Below are 6,803 nucleotides of genomic sequence, written 5' to 3' on the forward strand. Positions count from 1 at the left end.
CATCAAGAGGCATCCTGTCGCTGTCCTTAGTGCCGTGTTCTGCTAAGTCTGCAACTTCATCCACTGCATCCTACTAATCCCCAGTGACCACACGGGTGCAGCGTGGTTCAGAACCGGCCGGCCAATTGCCTTGTACGTTGCCAGCAACGTTTCTTTGTCTTTGCCCCAGGTGCTACCGGCTAGCGACTTGAGGACCTTGTTGCGGATTGTAATTTGTTGACAATTGCGGTTGTATGCGCCGAGAAGGTGAGCAGAATATTACTCGAATATTACTCCGTGCTTCGGTTTGTTCACCATCGGAATTGGTGCATCGTCGACGTGAATTCCCAGTTGGAGTCTGACCTCCTTCGTCCAGAGGGTTGGGCTCCGAGCAGTAAGGAAGGGAGAAAGCTCGGCGAGATAACCGTTTACTTTCGAGCACAAGTCATCAATTCCATTCCCGGACGCCGTGATCGAGCAATCGTCAGCATAAGAGACAATCGAGACTACCTCTGATGGTTGAGGGAGCTTTGAAATTTAAAAGTTAATTAGTAATGGGGAAAGTACACCACCCTGTGGAACCCCGTATTTTATTTCCCTCGGTTTGCTCGATTTGTCTCTAAAAGTTACTGACGAGTGACGACCACTCAGATAATTCACCGACCACCGTTTGAGTCCCTGTGGGAGAGAGGAGGCCTCTATGTCTTCTAGTAGCGTTGAATGGCTGACATTTTCGAACGCCTTAGACAGGTCTAGCGCTCCTAGAATGGTCCTCTCACAGGGGCGCTTTCGGTTTAGGCCACGAGTTATCTGGGTATTTATGGCGTTAAGTGCTATTGTTGTGCTGTGCACTTTACGGAACCCATGCTGTTGCTTCACTGGGGTCAAGTGGTTTGTAAAATACGGGAGTAGCAAGGCATCTAGTGTCTTCGCTACCGGGAAAAGGAGGGTTATCGGACGATAAGACTCTCCTTTGTTGGCTGGTTTCCCAGGTTTTAGCAGTGGGACCGCTCTCCCCATCTTCCAGATGGCTGGAATGACGAGAGTGGACATTGACAAGTTGAGGACCTCCGTTAGCTACGCTACTCCCGTAGGAACCAAATTTTTCAACATCAGCATGCATATTCCGTCGGGTCCAATGGCTTTGGAGGCTTTCACCTTCCCGACGGCTACCCTTACCCCACCGCTGGTGAAAACAAGAGGCGCACTTGGTTTTGGCAGTTTGTGCAGCCTTCTGGTCACTCGACGTTTGACTTTATCCACCGGAGGATGCAAGATGAACTGCCGGCTAAAATAGCTTGCGCATCGTTCCGGGTCCGACGAAGCGTGTTCACCAAAGTCTATTTCAACTCTATCGTCACGCTTCGTCGGGTTGGACAATGACCTCAAGGTTGACCAAAGCTTACTCACACCAGAGGCGAGGTTGCAGATCTTCAAATGCTCTTCCCATTTCTTCCGCTTATGTACGTTCACAAGTTGCCGAATCTCCGAGTTGAGATCCCCAATACGGGAATTTCCGGGATCGGCCTGAGGAAGGTTGTCGCGCTCATCGGCTAGGACAGCCACTTCTGCAGGAAAACTCGGACGAGGGTCCGGGATGCATCCCGATGGGATGAAGCGGGCTCAGCAGCAGTGACAACCCTGCGGAATTTACATTCACCTACGTGAACGTCGGTTGGTATGGGTAGTGCAGCGAAGGCGCTTTCAGTAACATCCTCGAATCCTTTCCAATCAGCCTTAGAAAAGTTGACATAGGTCCGGTGATCAATGGAAGCAAAGTCGGCTGGTTTCTCAATCGAGATAATTATGGGTAGATGATCTGATGCTAAAGTCAGCATAGGTCGCCATGATACTCTGTTTATCTGACCAGCGCTGACTATTGTTAGGTCTGGCGAGCTGTAGCAGCTGCCCATAATCCTGGTGGGTGCGTCGTCGTTCATTGCGCAGAATGTCGAATCGCCTATCTGCTCAGCCAATTGTGTTCCCCTACGATCGTTTGACAGGCTTGAATGCCAAAGATCGTGGTGCGCATTGAAGTCACCAACTACCATACGGTTTTCACCTCTCAGAAGCGCATTTCGGGGTGATATCCTGCCCGGCAGCTGGTGGCAGGGGGTATATGTATGTTAACTATTTCGAGCTCGACATCGCCTGACCGGATAGCAATTCCCTGACATTCTAGGATGATATCCCAGCGGTCGATGTCTGCTTCGATAAGACGATACTGCACGGTGTGGTGCGTGATGAACGTTAGGCCTACACCACGGTGCACGTTGTATCCGGCGCAATTCAACAGTTTTGAATTGCTGTGCAGCTTCGTCTCTTGGACCGCAGCTATTAACATTCCGTGCCGACCCATGAAGACCGTTATCTCCTCGATCTTGCTCTGAAGTCCGTTACAGTTGAATTGTAAAATCTTCGTGTGCCTAGGGAGACTTATTGTAATGTGGCGTATTAGTGATGAGTGTTGCTGTGCCGTGGTTGTGCCGTCAAATGCTCTGCTTACTGCTGCTGAGGCTGTTTCCCTGTGGTGTTAGTGGGCGGCGTCGCAGTTGGGGGTTGCGACCGAGCAGCACAGCATGGGCCCTCATAGTCCCTCATCCAATCTCGCGTGGTGCGCAGTTTTGAGCATGCCCTAAAGTGACACCAGCCAAGGCAGGTGTTGCACTAGGGATGGGTAGTGGGGGGGTTGAAATTCGATTTTTCGAATTTCGAACATTGCCTAACCATTCGATTATTCGATTCGAAATTCGGTGGTGCAAATTCGATTTAATTTGAATTTTTTCGAATTTCGCAAAATTTTTTTGAAGTGAAACTTCTTAATCGAGTTCGGAGATGTTTGCGTTAAATATTTAACATCAAGTCATAAAATCTGCATTTAAAAAAATTAAGAGTCGAATTAAAGGCTTGTCCTTTGGGTCTGCAACATAGTTTTAGTTCTATGAAAAGGGTGGTCACAGGTTAGAAAATCAAATTCAAATAATCGCTTCCGCAGATGTTTGCGTTAAATATTTAACACCAAGTCATAAAATCTGTATCGTTCGTCCGAGTTTAAAAAGGGGGTAGGTGTCAAATGAAATGTAGATGTGTAACATGGTTTTAGTTTTGTGCCATATGTAAGAAAATCAAAATCAAATTATTTAATAAATTAAATGAATTACTACAATATGGGTATCAATCGAAATGGTTTTGAATAAACTTTTTTTTAATTACATTTGGGAGGGTTTCCACCTGTTTGAAAGGTCGAATTTATTTAAAGAAGTGTTGTACTTAAAATACTATGCAACAATTAAAATATTTTTGAGGTGCTTGAAGGGAGTGGCCGCCTGTTTAAAAAGTTAATCTAAAATTACACTGTGCGACAGCCGAAACCAGTACGGGCTGGTTAATATTTTGTTAACCATTGTTAACATTTTCTGAATGTCTACTCATCCAGTAGTAAAACGCTCGATGGATTTGCAAAAGTTAGGTCGTATTTTTATTTTATGGCCTACTAAAGTTTTCATATCTCGGCCTAAGTAGTTTTCAAAAAAGTCGAAAAAATAGTTAAAATAAATATCTGAACGAAATTAAAGGTTAGACATATATATTAAAATTTCTTGGGAAATATTTTCGTAGAACATTTTAACCCATTATCTCCCGCCTAAAACGGTCATATTTGACCCTTACTTCAAGAAATCTCGCAAAAAGCAAATTTGGGAGATCGTTTATGGATTGATATATTCTAAAAAATTATTCTAAAAATGTTACTAGGGGTCTTCTCAGGCAAACGCTTCATGCTACTAACAACGACAGAGAAACTAGTTTTTTTATAAAAAAAAAATTTAAAATTGAGTTTGGAATAACAGTGCCTTTTTAGCACAGATTTTTTGTTTTATGCATCAGATTGAAAAACATGTATTTTTTTCCTTGAATACAAAATGACAAATGGAGTGCCACACACAGTGATGGCAAATTTAGTCAGAAAAAATTAGAAGAGTTGATTTTTAGGAAATAAAGAAGAATCTCGATTTTTTCTGGAAAAATTCCATTTTATCCGAATTTTAGCAACACAAAGTTCGATTTCAAAAATTCGCCATTTTGGAGCTAAAATTCGATTAAAATTCGAATATCGAAGCTTCGAATATCGAATTTACCCATCCCTATGTTGCACTTGACTGATGTCACATTGCCAGGATATTCCGTATACTGGCATACCGTTCAGATTGTCGGAGGAACTAGGAGTTGTTGGCGGTGGCGTGTGGGTGGTGGTGCAGTTGTATCTGTAGTGTGGTCTGTTGTGTCTGTGGTATTGTCTATTGTATTGTGTTGTGGTGGGGTTGTGTTTGTGTTGTGTTGCTCAGGCGGACTCTGTCGTGCCGTGGAGGCAGCTCGATTGGCGTAGCAAGGGGCCACGTACGCAGTGGTCCATTGTCTGTGAGTCGTGAGGCCTGAGCAAATTCGAAGATGGCTCCACTCATTGCACGTATTGCATCTCACAGAGGTGGAGTTGTGGTGTAATCGTCTTTGGCACACGCATCAGGTATATGTTTCTGGTCCAGGGTTTGACTCAATGCCAGCCCTGAGCAGAACTATGCGAAGAAGAAGTAGCCCTATGGGCGTACAACCTTTGAGGGATTGGGCCGCTCTAAACGGGGTGAGATCGCCGAAACAACAGCCCTTGGTCGGGTAAAACTCGAGTCATTCCGGTACGTAGAACCGGCTGCCGTGGGAATGAGTTTACTGGGATCCTTAACAACGGTTTTAATTTTTTAACAATCGATTTGTAATTTTTTTGTTTAAAATATTTTTTATAAAAAAAAAGATATTTTTCGATTTTAAGTATTTTTATACCCGAGGGCACTTGTGCACAAGGGTATATTAATTTTGTTCACATAACGGTTGTTTGTAACAGCCAAAACGAATCGAGATAGATATAGACAAATGTATGCATAAATGCTCAGAATCAATAGAGAAATCGATTAAGCCATGTCTGTCTGTCCGTCCGTCTGTCCGTCTGTCCGTGTACACGATAACTCGAGCAAAAATTTAGATATCTTGGTAACCGCTGCACCAATTTCTTCCAAACTTGGCACGGTTGTTGGCCTTGATACAGAATACTAAATGGCCGAAAATTTAAAAAATCGGAGAATAACCACGCCCACATCCCATATAACGGTAATTTTCGGAAATACGAAAACTGCGATATTTTAGTAACTACCGAAGATTATTCACTCACAATTGATATTTACAACAATTTTTAGACGAAAAGCAACAATATTATAAATTTTTGGAAAATGGGCGTAGCCACGCCCACTTATGGTTACATGTGTATATCTTGGTAACCGCTGCACCAATTTCTTCCAAACTTAGCACGGTGTTGGCCTTGGTACAGCATACTATATGGCCGAAAATTTAAAAACTCGGACAATAACCACGCCCACATCCCATATAACGGTAATTTATAGAAATACAAAATCTTCGATAAATCAGTAAATATTAAAGCTAACTTATTTAAAATTGATGCTCGCCACAATTCTTTACCAAGAAATACGTTTATGGTTAAATTTTGGAAAATGGGCCTGGCACCGCCCACTTATGACCACTTATATGTATATCGGTAACCGTTCTATCAATTTGTACCGAACTCGGTATTTTTGTTGTGCTTGCCACATAAAAGCAAAACGTTGAAAATTATTGAAATCGGACTAAAATTACGGCCGCTTTTCATATAACGGTAAATTTCATAAATGCTCTAAACTGCAATATTTCGAAATTTAAGGACGCTAATTTACTCAAAATTGATACACCCCGGCTTACCATCTAGCGGTAGGTTTCGGAAAGATGAAAAAACTTATATTTAATACTTGCGCCGGGTATTTAATGTTCGGCTCCACCCGAACTTAGACTTTCTTACTTGGTTCTCAATTTTTTATACACGAAGTATACAAATAGGCATACCAGAAGAAAGGGGGTTTAATCGCCTTTACAACGTAACCAATTTTTTAAAAATCGGTTAGTAATTTTTTTAATATATTTTATTTATAAGAAAAGGGAATTTTTTCTTTGAAATGTTTTTTCGCAAAACATTTACATAGTACGAAGTATACAAATATGAAGAAAGGGGCTTTAATTACGTTTACAACGATATTTTTTTAATCATTAAAAAAATTTTGAAAGGTTTTAAATTTTTCGAAGAGACGACCTTTGACCCCTCATAGCACCTGTAATATAAAATTGCATAGAAAAAGTTATACATCATTTAAACAAGGGCAAAAGACAGACTACGCCTATATTTTTAGTTTTTTAGTTATTTACATATAATAATAAAAAAAAAAATTACCAAAAGTCCTATTTCGAACTTCGAAGGCACATATCTCGATTTCGGAGGCTTACTTCGAAAAATAATAATAATAATAATAATAATAATCCCAACGGTTTTTACCCTCCATTACCGCCCATACGCACGAGGGGCGCAGTCCGCATGACGTACGGAACCAATATTTTAAATTTTTGTGCCGAGTCACGATAGGCAGGAGTTTGTTAAGTGTCGAGATCTAAAACTGTTCAGCTACAGAACTAAATTCATCAGCTGATTTTATGTATTTATGTCCATAATTCACTTATTGAGAGAGGAGAGTATCGCTTTCTTAATGCTGAAAAGCGGATCTGATATATCAAACGTGCCGGAGTGAGAGTTAAAATCCTGGCGTAAGCAACGGAGTGGGTCGTGCAATTCAAAATTGGTTTTACAAGCTTTCAGAAATATGGGACAAAAGTGTCTTGATACGCGTGATGGAACATTAAAGCTTACATCAGCCAGAAGAGACGGACTTGAAATTGAG

This window comes from Rhagoletis pomonella, unplaced genomic scaffold (genome assembly GCF_013731165.1).
Source record: "Rhagoletis pomonella isolate Grant_MI unplaced genomic scaffold, Rhpom_1.0 Rhpom_scaffold_00001, whole genome shotgun sequence".
Lineage (NCBI taxonomy): Eukaryota > Metazoa > Arthropoda > Insecta > Diptera > Tephritidae > Rhagoletis > Rhagoletis pomonella.